We start from the raw sequence: 13,761 nt of genomic DNA, 5'->3' as shown, positions 1-13,761 counted from the left end.
GAGTCTCTGTGGCGCAATCGGTTAGCGCGTTCGGCTGTTAACCGAAAGGTTGGTGGTTCAAGCCCACCCAGGGACGATGCATTTTGGCTCAAAAATTCAGCATGACCAACTATGAACTTCTGTTTACCTCTCGCAGGTCTCGTCTGCTGACGTCCAAAAAATCCAATAAACTGTAAGCAATTCTTCTCGCTTGCTTTAGTTTTTCAAAACTTGCCATTCAATTCATAAACATCAAGACTTCATGGGAAGGGTTTGGCTGCAGCGTGTACTGATGCACAGAAGGAATCTATCCTAGCCAGTCTACTTAAAGAAGCAATGAGGCTCTGCAGGTCCATGTACGTCTCCTACCTTTATTCTGTCATCAGACACACCAGGTGGACTGCCGCAAGGACCTCGTGGCGCAATGGTAGCGCGTCTGACTCCAGATCAGAAGGTTGTGTGTTCAAATCACGTCGGGGTCATACTTCCTTTTCCCACTCTGAAATACAAAATTGCTCTTCAGTATCTCGTTATTTCAACCTGACTGCATCTTTGTGCTCTGGGCCTAGTTGTTCTGGCGTTTCGAATGTAAGCTTTGCAGCAGGGAAGTATCATATTGACAGACACCCATGAAGGACATGGTCAACCTTTAAAGCAGGCCAATCTCTATGTTTTACTGGATGCAGCAGAAGTATTTCCTCTTTACCATCTCTTCAAGTGGGCCTGACTGATGTGCTGTTTTGTGCACGCTACGTGGGCTTTGTAAAGCATACCTCTGCCATTTGCATGGCCTCCTAGCGCTGTCAATATTTTCGTGTAATCGCTGAATGCTGCACTGTCCTGGGAACTCTAGGTGTGACTAAAGGATATATGCTGGGGCCCCGAAAGGGGGTCGGCAGTCTAGTGGCAATGCCCATCACTTTGCAGTTTGGGTTTGTGAGTTCAGGTACCGGTCTGGTGTCGGAAACCTGTAAGCGCCCTCCCATTCAACTGTCGGTCCTGGATTGTGAGGATTTCCCCTTATGCTGGTCTCAGTAGACACATTTCCATTTTACTTTTTCACTCTCGCATTGCCTATTTCTCGCTCTCTCATAGATACATTATAGACAAGAGAGACATTGTCAGCGAGAGGGTTTCACAGCACCTTCCCCCATTTCCCTAAGTGCATTGCAAGGGGCTCTGGGAGGCGTGCACATTTGTCTGAAACACAAAGAACCACTGGCAATAAAAGGCGTAGGACCCCAGTTCGCATTTCTTAGAATTTGAGGAGGCACTCAGAGTTGTCTCGGGCGTGACTGTACCTTTCATAGGAGATGTGCTAATCCCCAAACCCTCTTCCTTTGTCCCAGTAATCTGTCCTAGGGCCTCTAGCAAGTTGTTTTCTGAAACAAAGCTTACCTGAACATCCTGTAAAATTGGTAACTTTTCAGTAGCAGTACAGTGCAGTATATAGCATTCCTGTTGCGCACAGCATCTAGATCCAAAAATTGCTTACTCTACCCCAGAAATTAGAATTCACCCAGTCAAACAGAGGGATCTATAAAGATCATGGCAAGTAGTTAACATAAGCTACTTCCCCCAAGTTCTCTTGGTGCACTCTGCTGCCCTCTTTTAACAGAAGAATGCAACTTCAGGTCTTGCTTCTCAGCAAGGTACCTACATATAGAAGCCTTGGTGCACTCTTGCTAAATCTGCTGGAATATGTCTTCTATTGTGCCCAAGGTGGTTGTGTATTTGGGGACTCAGGGAAGCAAGGGAGCAGTCTAATGCACTGCAGTGCTAAGAGAGGCATGCCTTTTTCAGAAAAAAGTTCAGGTTTTCTGCCAATCAGAAAAAAATAGCAATGCAATCAGGCCAAAGGCAGAACACACATGCCAGTGAGTCTCTGTGGCACAATTGGTTAGCGCGTTCGGCTGTTAACCGAAAAGACGCTGCTGTTTTTGGCACAAAGACACAGAGTGTTCCACTCAGTAAACCTGAGTCATTTCTCCCGTGTTCTCTGGGTTCAGCCTACTGTCCCCTTTTAACAAAAGTGCGCAACTGTGGCTTTCTCCTCATAGCAAGTTATGCCTACACAGAGGACATTTGGTGCACTGTTGATGGGCTCTGTCCTCTACTAAATCCCCTGTGTTTGTGGATTAGGGGAGGTAGGGAAGTGCTTGATACCCTGATTTGCTGTGGGAAATAGAGCTATTTTAGAAATATTTTCAGGTTGCCTGGGAAGCATAAGCAAACAGCACACCAATCAGGCCCCAGTGTAAGCACTGCATGAGTCTCTGTGGCGCAATCGGTTAGCGCGTTCGGCTGTTAACCGAAAGGATGGTGGTTCAAGCCCACCCAGGGACGATGCATTTTGGCTCAAGAATTCAGCATGACCAACTATGAACTTCTGTTTACCTCTCGCAGGTCTCGTCTGCTGACGTCCAAAAAATCCAATAAACTGTAAGCAATTCTTCTCGCTTGCTTTAGTTTTTCAAAACTTGCCATTCAATTCATAAACATCAAGACTTCATGGGAAGGGTTTGGCTGCAGCGTGTACTGATGCACAGAAGGAAGCTATCCTAGCCAGTCTACTTAAAGAAGCAATGAGGCTCTGCAGGTGCATGTACGTCTCCTACCTTTATTCTGTCATCAGACACACCAGGTGGACTGCCACAAGGACCTCGTGGCGCAATGGTAGCGCGTCTGACTCCAGATCAGAAGGTTGTGTGTTCAAATCACGTCGGGGTCATACTTGCTTTTCCCACTCTGAAATACAAAATTGCTCTTCAGTATCTCGTTATTTCAACCTGACTGCATCTTTGTGCTCTGGGCCTAGTTGTTCTGGCGTTTCGAATGTAAGCTTTGCAGCAGGGAAGTATCATATTGACAGACACCCATGAAGGACATGGTCAACCTTTAAAGCAGGCCAATCTCTATGTTTTACTGGATGCAGCAGAAGTATTTCCTCTTAACCATCTCTTCAAGTGGGCCTGACTGATGTGCTGTTTTGTGCACGCTTCGTGGGCTTTGTAAAGCATACCTCTGCCATTTGCATGGCCTCCTAGCGCTGTCAATATTTTCGTGTAATCGCTGAATGCTGCACTGTCCTGGGAACTCTAGGTGTGACTAAAGGATATATGTTGGGGCCCCGAAAAGGGGGTCGGCAGTCTAGTGGCAATGGGCATCACTTTGCAGTTTGGGTTTGTGAGTTCAGGTACCGGTCTGGTGTCGGAAACCTGTAAGCGCCATCCCAATCAACTGTCGGTCCTGGATTGTGAGGATTTCCCCTTATACTGGTCTCAGTAGACACATTTCCATTTTACTTTTTCACTCTCGCATTGCCTATTTCTCTCTCTCTCATAGTTACATTATAGACAAGAGAGACATTGTCAGCGAGAGGGCTTCACAGCACCTTCCCCCCTTTCCCTAAGTGCATTGCAAGGGGCTCTGGGAGGCGTGCACATTTGTCTGAAACACAAAGATCCACTGGCAATAAAAAGCGTAGGTCCCTAGTTTGCATTTCTTAGAATTTGAGGTGACACTCAGAGTTGTCTCGGGCGTGACTGTACCTTTCATAGGAGATGTGCTAATCCCCAAACCCTCTTCCTTTGTCCCAGTAATCTGTCTTAGTGCCTCTAGCAAGTTGTTTTCTGAAACAAAGCTTACCTGAACATCCTGTAAAATTGGTAACTTTTCAGTAGCAGTACAGTGCAGTATATAGCATTCCTGTTGCGCACAGCATCTAGATCCAAAAATTGCTTACTCTACCCCAGAAATTAGAATTCACCCAGTCAAACAGAGGGATCTATAAAGAGCATGGCAAGTAGTTAACATAATCTACTTCCCCCAAGTTCTCTTGGTGCACTCTGCTGCCCTCTTTTAACAGAAGAATGCAACTGCAGGTCTTGCTTCTCAGCAAGGTACCTACATATAGAATCCTTGGTGCACTCTTGCTAAATCTGCTGGAATGTGTCTTCTATTGTGCCCAAGGTGGTTGTGTATTTGGGGACTCAGGGAAGCAAGGGAGCAGTCTAATGCACTGCAGTGCTAAGAGAGGCATGCCTTTTTCAGAAAAAAGTTCAGGTTTTCTGCCAATCAGAAAAAAATAGCAATGCAATCAGGCCAAAGGCAGAACACACATGCCAGTGAGTCTCTGTGGCGCAATTGGTTAGCGCGTTCGGCTGTTAACCGAAAAGACGCTGCTGTTTTGGGCACAAAGACACAGAGTGTTCCACTCAGTAAACCTGAGTCATTTCTCCCGTGTTCTCTGGGTTCAGCCTACTGTCCCCTTTTAACACAAGTGCGCAACTGTGGCTTTCTCCTCATAGCAAGTTATGCCTACACAGAGGACATTTGGTGCACTGTTGATGGGCTCTGTCCTCTACTAAATCCCCTGTGTTTGTGGATTAGGGGAGGTAGGGAAGTGCTTGATACCCTGATTTGCTGTGGGAAAAAGAGCTATTTTAGAAATATTTTCAGGTTGCCTGGGAAGCATAAGCAAACAGCACACCAATCAGGCCCCTGTGTAAGAACTGCAAGAGTCTCTGTGGCGCAATCGGTTAGCGCGTTCGGCTGTTAACCGAAAGGTTGGTGGTTCAAGCCCACCCAGGGACGGTGCATTTTGGCTCAAAAATTCAGCGTGACCAACTATGGACTTCTGTTTACCTCTCGCAGGTCTCGTCTGCTGACGTCCAAAAAATCCAATAAACTGCAAGCAATTCTTCTCGCTTGCTTTAGTTTTTCAAAACTTGCCATTCAATTCATAAACATCAAGACTTCATGGGAAGGGTTTGGCTGCAGCGTGTACTGATGCACAGAAGGAAGCTATCCTAGCCAGTCTACTTAAAGAAGCAATGAGGCTCTGCAGGTGCATGTACGTCTCCTACCTTTATTCTGTCATCAGACACACCAGGTGGACTGCCGCAAGGACCTCGTGGCGCAATGGTAGCGCGTCTGACTCCAGATCAGAAGGTTGTGTGTTCAAATCACGTCGGGGTCATACTTCCTTTTCCCACTCTGAAATACAAAATTGCTCTTCAGTATCTCGTTATTTCAACCTGACTGCATCTTTGTGCTCTGGGCCTAGTTGTTCTGGCGTTTCGAATGTAAGCTTTGCAGCAGGGAAGTATCATATTGACAGACACCCATGAAGGACATGGTCAACCTTTAAAGCAGGCCAATCTCTATGTTTTACTGGATGCAGCAGAAGTATTTCCTCTTTACCATCTCTTCAAGTGGGCCTGACTGATGTGCTGTTTTGTGCACGCTACGTGGGCTTTGTAAAGCATACCTCTGCCATTTGCATGGCCTCCTAGCGCTGTCAATATTTTCGTGTAATCGCTGAATGCTGCACTGTCCTGGGAACTCTAGGTGTGACTAAAGGATATATGTTGGGGCCCCGAAAGGGGGTCGGCAGTCTAGTGGCAATGGGCATCACTTTGCAGTTTGGGTTTGTGAGTTCAGGTACCGGTCTGGTGTCGGAAACCTGTAAGCGCCCTCCCAATCAACTGTCGGTCCTGGATTGTGAGGATTTCCCCTTATACTGGTCTCAGTAGACACATTTCCATTTTACTTTTTCACTCTCGCATTGCCTATTTCTCTCTCTCTCATAGTTACATTATAGACAAGAGAGACATTGTCAGCGAGAGGGCTTCACAGCACCTTCCCCCCTTTCCCTAAGTGCATTGCAATGGGCTCTGGGAGGCGTGCACATTTGTCTGAAACACAAAGATCCACTGGCAATAAAAAGCGTAGGTCCCTAGTTTGCATTTCTTAGAATTTGAGGTGACGCTCAGAGTTGTCTCGGGCGTGACTGTACCTTTCATAGGAGATGTGCTAATCCCCAAACCCTCTTCCTTTGTCCCAGTAATCTGTCTTAGTGGCTCTAGCAAGTTGTTTTCTGAAACAAAGCTTACCTGAACATCCTGTAAAATTGGAAACTTTTCAGTAGCAGTAAAGTGCAGTATATAGCATTCCTGTTGCGCACAGCATCTAGATCCAAAAATTGCTTACTCTACCCCAGAAATTAGAATTCACCCAGTCAAACAGAGGGATCTATAAAGAGCATGGCAAGTAGTTAACATAAACTACTTCCCCCAAGTTCTCTTGGTGCACTCTGCTGCCCTCTTTTAACAGAAGAATGCAACTGCAGGTCTTGCTTCTCAGCAAGGTACCTTCATATAGAATCCTTGGTGCACTCTTGCTAAATCTGCTGGAATGTGTCTTCTATTGTGCCCAAGGTGGTTGTGTATTTGGGGACTCAGGGAAGCAAGGGAGCAGTCTAATGCACTGCAGTGCTAAGAGAGGCATGCCTTTTTCAGAAAAAAGTTCAGGTTTTCTGCCAATCAGAAAAAAATAGCAATGCAATCAGGCCAAAGGCAGAACACACATGCCAGTGAGTCTCTGTGGCGCAATTGGTTAGCGCGTTCGGCTGTTAACCGAAAAGACGCTGCTGTTTTGGGCACAAAGACACAGAGTGTTCCACTCAGTAAACCTGAGTCATTTCTCCCGTGTTCTCTGGGTTCAGCCTACTGTCCCCTTTTAACACAAGTGCGCAACTGTGGCTTTCTCCTCATAGCAAGTTATGCCTACAAAGAGGACATTTGGTGCACTGTTGATGGGCTCTGTCCTCTACTAAATCCCCTGTGTTTGTGGATTACGGGAGGTAGGGAAGTGCTTGATACCCTGATTTGCTGTGGGAAATAGAGCTATTTTAGAAATATTTTCAGGTTGCCTGGGGAGCATAAGCAAACAGCACACCAATCAGGCCCCAGTGTAAGCACTGCATGAGTCTCTGTGGCGCAATCGGTTAGCGCGTTCGGCTGTTAACCGAAAGGTTGGTGGTTCAAGCCCACCCAGGGACGATGCATTTTGGCTCAAAAATTCAGCATGACCAACTATGAACTTCTGTTTACCTCTCGCAGGTCTCGTCTGCTGACGTCCAAAAAATCCAATAAACTGCAAGCAATTCTTCTCGCTTGCTTTAGTTTTTCAAATCTTGCCATTCAATTCATAAACATCAAGACTTCATGGGAAGGGTTTGGCTGCAGCGTGTACTGATGCACAGAAGGAAGCTATCCTAGCCAGTCTACTTAAAGAAGCAATGAGGCTCTGCAGGTCCATGCACGTCTCCTACCTTTATTCTGTCATCAGACACACCAGGTGGATGGCCACAAGGACCTCGTGGCACAATGGTAGCACGTCTGACTCCAGATCAGAAGGTTTCGTGTTCAAATCACGTCGGGGGCATATTTGCTTTGCCCACTCTGAAATACAAAATTGCTCTTCAGTATCTCGTTATTTCAACCTGACTGCATCTTTGTGCTCTGGGCCTAGTTGTTCTGGCGTTTCGAATGTAAGCTTTGCAGCAGGGAAGTATCATATTGACAGACACCCATGAAGGACATGGTGTACCTTTAAAGCAGGCCAATCTCTATGTTTTACTGGATGCAGCAGAAGTATTTCCTCTTTACCATCTCTTCAAGTGGGCCTGACTGATGTGCTGTTTTGTGCACGCTACGTGGGCTTTGTAAAGCATACCTCTGCCATTTGCATGGCCTCCTAGCGCTGTCAATATTTTCGTGTAATCGCTGAATGCTGCACTGTCCTGGGAACTCTAGGTGTGACTAAAGGATATATGCTGGGGCCCCGAAAGGGGGTCGGCAGTCTAGTGGCAATGCCCATCACTTTGCAGTTTGGGTTTGTGAGTTCAGGTACCGGTCTGGTGTCGGAAACCTGTAAGCGCCCTCCCAATCAACTGTCGGTCCTGGATTGTGAGGATTTCCCCTTATACTGGTCTCAGTAGACACATTTCCATTTTACTTTTTCACTCTCGCATTGCCTATTTCTCTCTCTCTCATAGATACATTATAGACAAGAGAGACATTGTCAGCGAGAGGGCTTCACAGCACCTTCCCCCATTTCCCTAAGTGCATTGCAAGGGGCTCTGGGAGGCGTGCACATTTGTCTGAAACACAAAGATCCACTGGCAATAAAAAGCGTAGGTCCCTAGTTTGCATTTCTTAGAATTTGAGGTGACACTCAGAGTTGTCTCGGGCGTGACTGTACCTTTCATAGGAGATGTGCTAATCCCCAAACCCTCTTCCTTTGTCCCTTTAATCTGTCTTAGTGCCTCTAGCAAGTTGTTTTCTGAAACAAAGCTTACCTGAACATCCTGTAAAATTGGTAACTTTTCAGTAGCAGTACAGTGCAGTATATAGCATTCCTGTTGCGCACAGCATCTAGATCCAAAAATTGCTTACTCTACCCCAGAAATTAGAATTCACCCAGTCAAACAGAGGGATCTATAAAGAGCATGGCAAGTAGTTAACATAAGCTACTTCCCCCAAGTTCTCTTGGTGCACTCTGCTGCCCTCTTTTAACAGAAGAATGCAACTGCAGGTCTTGCTTCTCAGCAAGGTACCTACATATAGAAACCTTGGTGCACTCTTGCTAAATCTGCTGGAATGTGTCTTCTATTGTGCCCAAGGTGGTTGTGTATTTGGGGACTCAGGGAAGCAAGGGAGCAGTCTAATGCACTGCAGTGCTAAGAGAGGCATGCCTTTTTCAGAAAAAAGTTCAGGTTTTCTGCCAATCAGAAAAAAATAGCAATGCAATCAGGCCAAAGGCAGAACACACATGCCAGTGAGTCTCTGTGGCACAATTGGTTAGCGCGTTCGGCTGTTAACCGAAAAGACGCTGCTGTTTTTGGCACAAAGACACAGAGTGTTCCACTCAGTAAACCTGAGTCATTTCTCCCGTGTTCTCTGGGTTCAGCCTACTGTCCCCTTTTAACACAAGTGCGCAACTGTGGCTTTCTCCTCATAGCAAGTTATGCCTACACAGAGGACATTTGGTGCACTGTTGATGGGCTCTGTCCTCTACTAAATCCCCTGTGTTTGTGGATTAGGGGAGGTAGGGAAGTGCTTGATACCCTGATTTGCTGTGGGAAATAGAGCTATTTTAGAAATATTTTCAGGGTGCCTGGGAAGCATAAGCAAACAGCACACCAATCAGGCCCCAGTGTAAGCACTGCATGAGTCTCTGTGGCGCAATCGGTTAGCGCGTTCGGCTGTTAACCGAAAGGTTGGTGGTTCAAGCCCACCCAGGGACGATGCATTTTGGCTCAAAAATTCAGCATGACCAACTATGAACTTCTGTTTACCTCTCGCAGGTCTCGTCTGCTGACGTCCAAAAAATCCAATAAACTGCAAGCAATTCTTCTCGCTTGCTTTAGTTTTTCAAAACTTGCCATTCAATTCATAAACATCAAGACTTCATGGAAAGGGTTTGGCTGAAGCGTGTACTGATGCACAGAAGGAAGCTATCCTAGCCAGTCTACTTAAAGAAGCAATGAGGCTCTGCAGATGCATGTACGTCTCCGACCTTTACTCTGTCATCAGACACACCAGGTGGACTGCCACAAGGACCTCGTGGCGCAATGGTAGCGCGTCTGACTCCAGATCCGAAGGTTTCGTGTTCAAATCACGTCGGGGTCATACTTCCTTTTCCCACTCTGAAATACAAAATTGCTCTTCAGTATCTCGTTATTTCAACCTGACTGCATCTTTGTGCTCTGGGCCTAGTTGTTCTGGCGTTTCGAATGTAAGCTTTGCAGCAGGGAAGTATCATATTGACAGACACAAATGAAGGACATGGTCAACCTTTAAAGCAGGCCAATCTCTATGTTTTACTGGATGCAGCAGAAGTATTTCCTCTTTACCATCTCTTCAAGTGGGCCTGACTGATGTGCTGTTTTGTGCACGCTACGTGGGCTTTGTAAAGCATACCTCTGCCATTTGCATGGCCTCCTAGCGCTGTCAATATTTTCGTGTAATCGCTGAATGCTGCACTGTCCTGGGAACTCTAGGTGTGACTAAAAGATATATGTTGGGGCCCCGAAAGGGGGTCGGCAGTCTAGTGGCAATGGCCATCACTTTGCAGTTTGGGTTTGTGAGTTCAGGTACCGGTCTGGTGTCGGAAACCTGTAAGCGCCCTCCCAATCAACTGTCGGTCCTGGATTGTGAGGATTTCCCCTTATACTGGTCTCAGTAGACACATTTCCATTTTACTTTTTCACTCTCGCATTGCCTATTTCTCTCTCTCTCATAGATACATTATAGACAAGAGAGACATTGTCAGCGAGAGGGTTGCACAGCACTTTCCCCCATTTCCCTAAGTGCATTGCATGGGGCTCTGGGAGGCGTGCACATTTGTCTGAAACACAAAGATCCACTGGCAATAAAAAGCGTAGGTCCCTAGTTTGCATTTCTTAGAATTTGAGGTGACACTCAGAGTTGTCTCGGGCGTGACTGTACCTTTCATAGGAGATGTGCTAATCCCCAAACCCTCTTCCTTTGTCCCAGTAATCTGTTTTAGTGGCTCTAGCAAGTTGTTTTCTGAAACAAAGCTTACCTGAACATCCTGTAAAATTGGAAACTTTTCAGTAGCAGTAAAGTGCAGTATATAGCATTCCTGTTGCGCACAGCATCTAGATCCAAAAATTGCTTACTCTACCCCAGAAATTAGAATTCACCCAGTCAAACAGAGGGATCTATAAAGAGCATGGCAAGTAGTTAACATAAACTACTTCCCCCAAGTTCTCTTGGTGCACTCTGCTGCCCTCTTTTAACAGAAGAATGCAACTGCAGGTCTTGCTTCTCAGCAAGGTACCTTCATATAGAATCCTTGGTGCACTCTTGCTAAATCTGCTGGAATGTGTCTTCTATTGTGCCCAAGGTGGTTGTGTATTTGGGGACTCAGGGAAGCAAGGGAGCAGTCTAATGCACTGCAGTGCTAAGAGAGGCATGCCTTTTTCAGAAAAAAGTTCAGGTTTTCTGCCAATCAGAAAAAAATAGCAATGCAATCAGGCCAAAGGCAGAACACACATGCCAGTGAGTCTCTGTGGCGCAATTGGTTAGCGCGTTCGGCTGTTAACCGAAAAGACGCTGCTGTTTTGGGCACAAAGACACAGAGTGTTCCACTCAGTAAACCTGAGTCATTTCTCCCGTGTTCTCTGGGTTCAGCCTACTGTCCCCTTTTAACACAAGTGCGCAACTGTGGCTTTCTCCTCATAGCAAGTTATGCCTACAAAGAGGACATTTGGTGCACTGTTGATGGGCTCTGTCCTCTACTAAATCCCCTGTGTTTGTGGATTACGGGAGGTAGGGAAGTGCTTGATACCCTGATTTGCTGTGGGAAATAGAGCTATTTTAGAAATATTTTCAGGTTGCCTGGGGAGCATAAGCAAACAGCACACCAATCAGGCCCCAGTGTAAGCACTGCATGAGTCTCTGTGGCGCAATCGGTTAGCGCGTTCGGCTGTTAACCGAAAGGTTGGTGGTTCAAGCCCACCCAGGGACGATGCAATTTGGCTCAAAAATTCAGCATGACCAACTATGAACTTCTGTTTACCTCTCGCAGGTCTCGTCTGCTGACGTCCAAAAAATCCAATAAACTGCAAGCAATTCTTCTCGCTTGCTTTAGTTTTTCAAATCTTGCCATTCAATTCATAAACATCAAGACTTCATGGGAAGGGTTTGGCTGCAGCGTGTACTGATGCACAGAAGGAAGCTATCCTAGCCAGTCTACTTAAAGAAGCAATGAGGCTCTGCAGGTCCATGCACGTCTCCTACCTTTATTCTGTCATCAGACACACCAGGTGGATTGCCACAAGGACCTCGTGGCACAATGGTAGCACGTCTGACTCCAGATCAGAAGGTTGTGTGTTCAAATCACGTCGGGGTCATATTTGCTTTGCCCACTCTGAAATACAAAATTGCTCTTCAGTATCCCGTTATTTCAACCTGACTGCATCTTTGTGCTCTGGGCCTAGTTGTTCTGGCGTTTCGAATGTAAGCTTTGCAGCAGGGAAGTATCATATTGACAGACACCCATGAAGGACATGGTCAACCTTTAAAGCAGGCCAATCTCTATGTTTCACTGGATGCAGCAGAAGTATTTCCTCTTTACCATCTCTTCAAGTGGGCCTGACTGATGTGCTGTTTTGTGCACGCTACGTGGGCTTTGTAAAGCATACCTCTGCCATTTGCATGGCCTCCTAGCGCTGTCAATATTTTCGTGTAATCGCTGAATGCTGCACTGTCCTGGGAACTCTAGGTGTGACTAAAGGATATATGCTGGGGCCCCGAAAGGGGGTCGGCAGTCTAGTGGCAATGCCCATCACTTTGCAGTTTGGGTTTGTGAGTTCAGGTACCGGTCTGGTGTCGGAAACCTGTAAGCGCCCTCCCAATCAACTGTCGGTCCTGGATTGTGAGGATTTCCCCTTATACTGGTCTCAGTAGACACATTTCGATTTTACTTTTTCACTCTCGCATTGCCTATTTCTCTCTCTCTCATAGATACATTATAGACAAGAGAGACATTGTCAGCGAGAGGGCTTCACAGCACCTTCCCCCATTTCCCTAAGTGCATTGCATGGGGCTCTGGGAGGCGTGCACATTTGTCTGAAACACAAAGATCCACTGGCAATAAAAAGCGTAGGTCCCTAGTTTGCATTTCTTAGAATTTGAGGTGACACTCAGAGTTGTCTCGGGCGTGACTGTACCTTTCATAGGAGATGTGCTAATCCCCAAACCCTCTTCCTTTGTCCCTTTAATCTGTCTTAGTGCCTCTAGCAAGTTGTTTTCTGAAACAAAGCTTACCTGAACATCCTGTAAAATTGGTAACTTTTCAGTAGCAGTACAGTGCAGTATATAGCATTCCTGTTGCGCACAGCATCTAGATCCAAAAATTGCTTACTCTACCCCAGAAATTAGAATTCACCCAGTCAAACAGAGGGATCTATAAAGAGCATGGCAAGTAGTTAACATAAGCTACTTCCCCCAAGTTCTCTTGGTGCACTCTGCTGCCCTCTTTTAACAGAAGAATGCAACTGCAGGTCTTGCTTCAAAGCAAGGTACCTACATATAGAAACCTTGGTGCACTCTTGCTAAATCTGCTGGAATGTGTCTTCTATTGTGCCCAAGGTGGTTGTGTATTTGGGGACTCAGGGAAGCAAGGGAGCAGTCTAATGCACTGCAGTGCTAAGAGAGGCATGCCTTTTTCAGAAAAAAGTTCAGGTTTTCTGCCAATCAGAAAAAAATAGCAATGCAATCAGGCCAAAGGCAGAACACACATGCCAGTGAGTCTCTGTGGCACAATTGGTTAGCGAGTTCGGCAGTTAACCGAAAATACGATGCTGTTTTTGGCACAAAGACACAGAGTGTTCCACTCAGTAAACCTGAGTCATTTCTCCCGTGTTCTCTGGGTTCAGCCTACTGTCCCCTTTTAACACAAGTGCGCAACTGTGGCTTTCTCCTCATAGCAAGTTATGCCTACACAGAGGACATTTGGTGCACTGTTGATGGGCTCTGTCCTCTACTAAATCCCCTGTGTTTGTGGATTAGGGGAGGTAGGGAAGTGCTTGATACCCTGATTTGCTGTGGGAAATAGAGCTATTTTAGAAATATTTTCAGGGTGCCTGGGAAGCATAAGCAAACAGCACACCAATCAGGCCCCAGTGTAAGCACTGCATGAGTCTCTGTGGCGCAATCGGTTAGCGCGTTCGGCTGTTAACCGAAAGGTTGGTGGTTCAAGCCCACCCAGGGACGATGCATTTTGGCTCAAAAATTCAGCATGACCAACTATGAACTTCTGTTTACCTCTCGCAGGTCTCGTCTGCTGACGTCCAAAAAATCCAATAAACTGTAAGCAATTCTTCTCGCTTGCTTTAGTTTTTCAAAACTTGCCATTCAATTCATAAACATCAAGACTTCATGGGAAGGGTTTGGCTGCAGCGTG

The 13,761-nt window shown here is 46.3% G+C and overlaps 10 non-coding genes across 10 annotated transcripts; all 10 read left to right on the top strand.

Moving 5' to 3' along the window:
* The first annotated feature begins 2 nt into the window (after positions 1–2).
* On the top strand, positions 3–76 carry TRNAN-GUU (transfer RNA asparagine (anticodon GUU)). The gene has a single exon. It is a non-coding gene; the product is annotated as a tRNA-Asn (tRNA).
* A 313-nt stretch (positions 77–389) lies between these two features.
* On the top strand, positions 390–461 carry TRNAW-CCA (transfer RNA tryptophan (anticodon CCA)). The gene has a single exon. It is a non-coding gene; the product is annotated as a tRNA-Trp (tRNA).
* Positions 462–2,251: 1,790 nt separating this feature from the next.
* Positions 2,252–2,325, top strand: TRNAN-GUU (transfer RNA asparagine (anticodon GUU)). Its single transcript has one exon. It is a non-coding gene; the product is annotated as a tRNA-Asn (tRNA).
* Positions 2,326–2,638: 313 nt separating this feature from the next.
* On the top strand, positions 2,639–2,710 carry TRNAW-CCA (transfer RNA tryptophan (anticodon CCA)). The gene has a single exon. It is a non-coding gene; the product is annotated as a tRNA-Trp (tRNA).
* Positions 2,711–4,501: 1,791 nt separating this feature from the next.
* TRNAN-GUU (transfer RNA asparagine (anticodon GUU)) lies at positions 4,502–4,575 on the top strand. Its single transcript has one exon. It is a non-coding gene; the product is annotated as a tRNA-Asn (tRNA).
* A 313-nt stretch (positions 4,576–4,888) lies between these two features.
* TRNAW-CCA (transfer RNA tryptophan (anticodon CCA)) lies at positions 4,889–4,960 on the top strand. Its single transcript has one exon. It is a non-coding gene; the product is annotated as a tRNA-Trp (tRNA).
* A 1,790-nt stretch (positions 4,961–6,750) lies between these two features.
* TRNAN-GUU (transfer RNA asparagine (anticodon GUU)) lies at positions 6,751–6,824 on the top strand. The gene has a single exon. It is a non-coding gene; the product is annotated as a tRNA-Asn (tRNA).
* A 2,175-nt stretch (positions 6,825–8,999) lies between these two features.
* Positions 9,000–9,073, top strand: TRNAN-GUU (transfer RNA asparagine (anticodon GUU)). Its single transcript has one exon. It is a non-coding gene; the product is annotated as a tRNA-Asn (tRNA).
* A 2,175-nt stretch (positions 9,074–11,248) lies between these two features.
* TRNAN-GUU (transfer RNA asparagine (anticodon GUU)) lies at positions 11,249–11,322 on the top strand. The gene has a single exon. It is a non-coding gene; the product is annotated as a tRNA-Asn (tRNA).
* A 2,175-nt stretch (positions 11,323–13,497) lies between these two features.
* Positions 13,498–13,571, top strand: TRNAN-GUU (transfer RNA asparagine (anticodon GUU)). Its single transcript has one exon. It is a non-coding gene; the product is annotated as a tRNA-Asn (tRNA).
* Positions 13,572–13,761: the final 190 nt, after the last annotated feature.

Source organism: Ambystoma mexicanum, chromosome 11, assembly GCF_040938575.1.
Source record: "Ambystoma mexicanum isolate Mex_15411 chromosome 11, UKY_AmexF1_1, whole genome shotgun sequence".
NCBI lineage: Eukaryota > Metazoa > Chordata > Amphibia > Caudata > Ambystomatidae > Ambystoma > Ambystoma mexicanum.
Note: the sequence above shows the minus strand (reverse complement) of the source record. Positions and strands in the feature narration are given on the sequence as shown.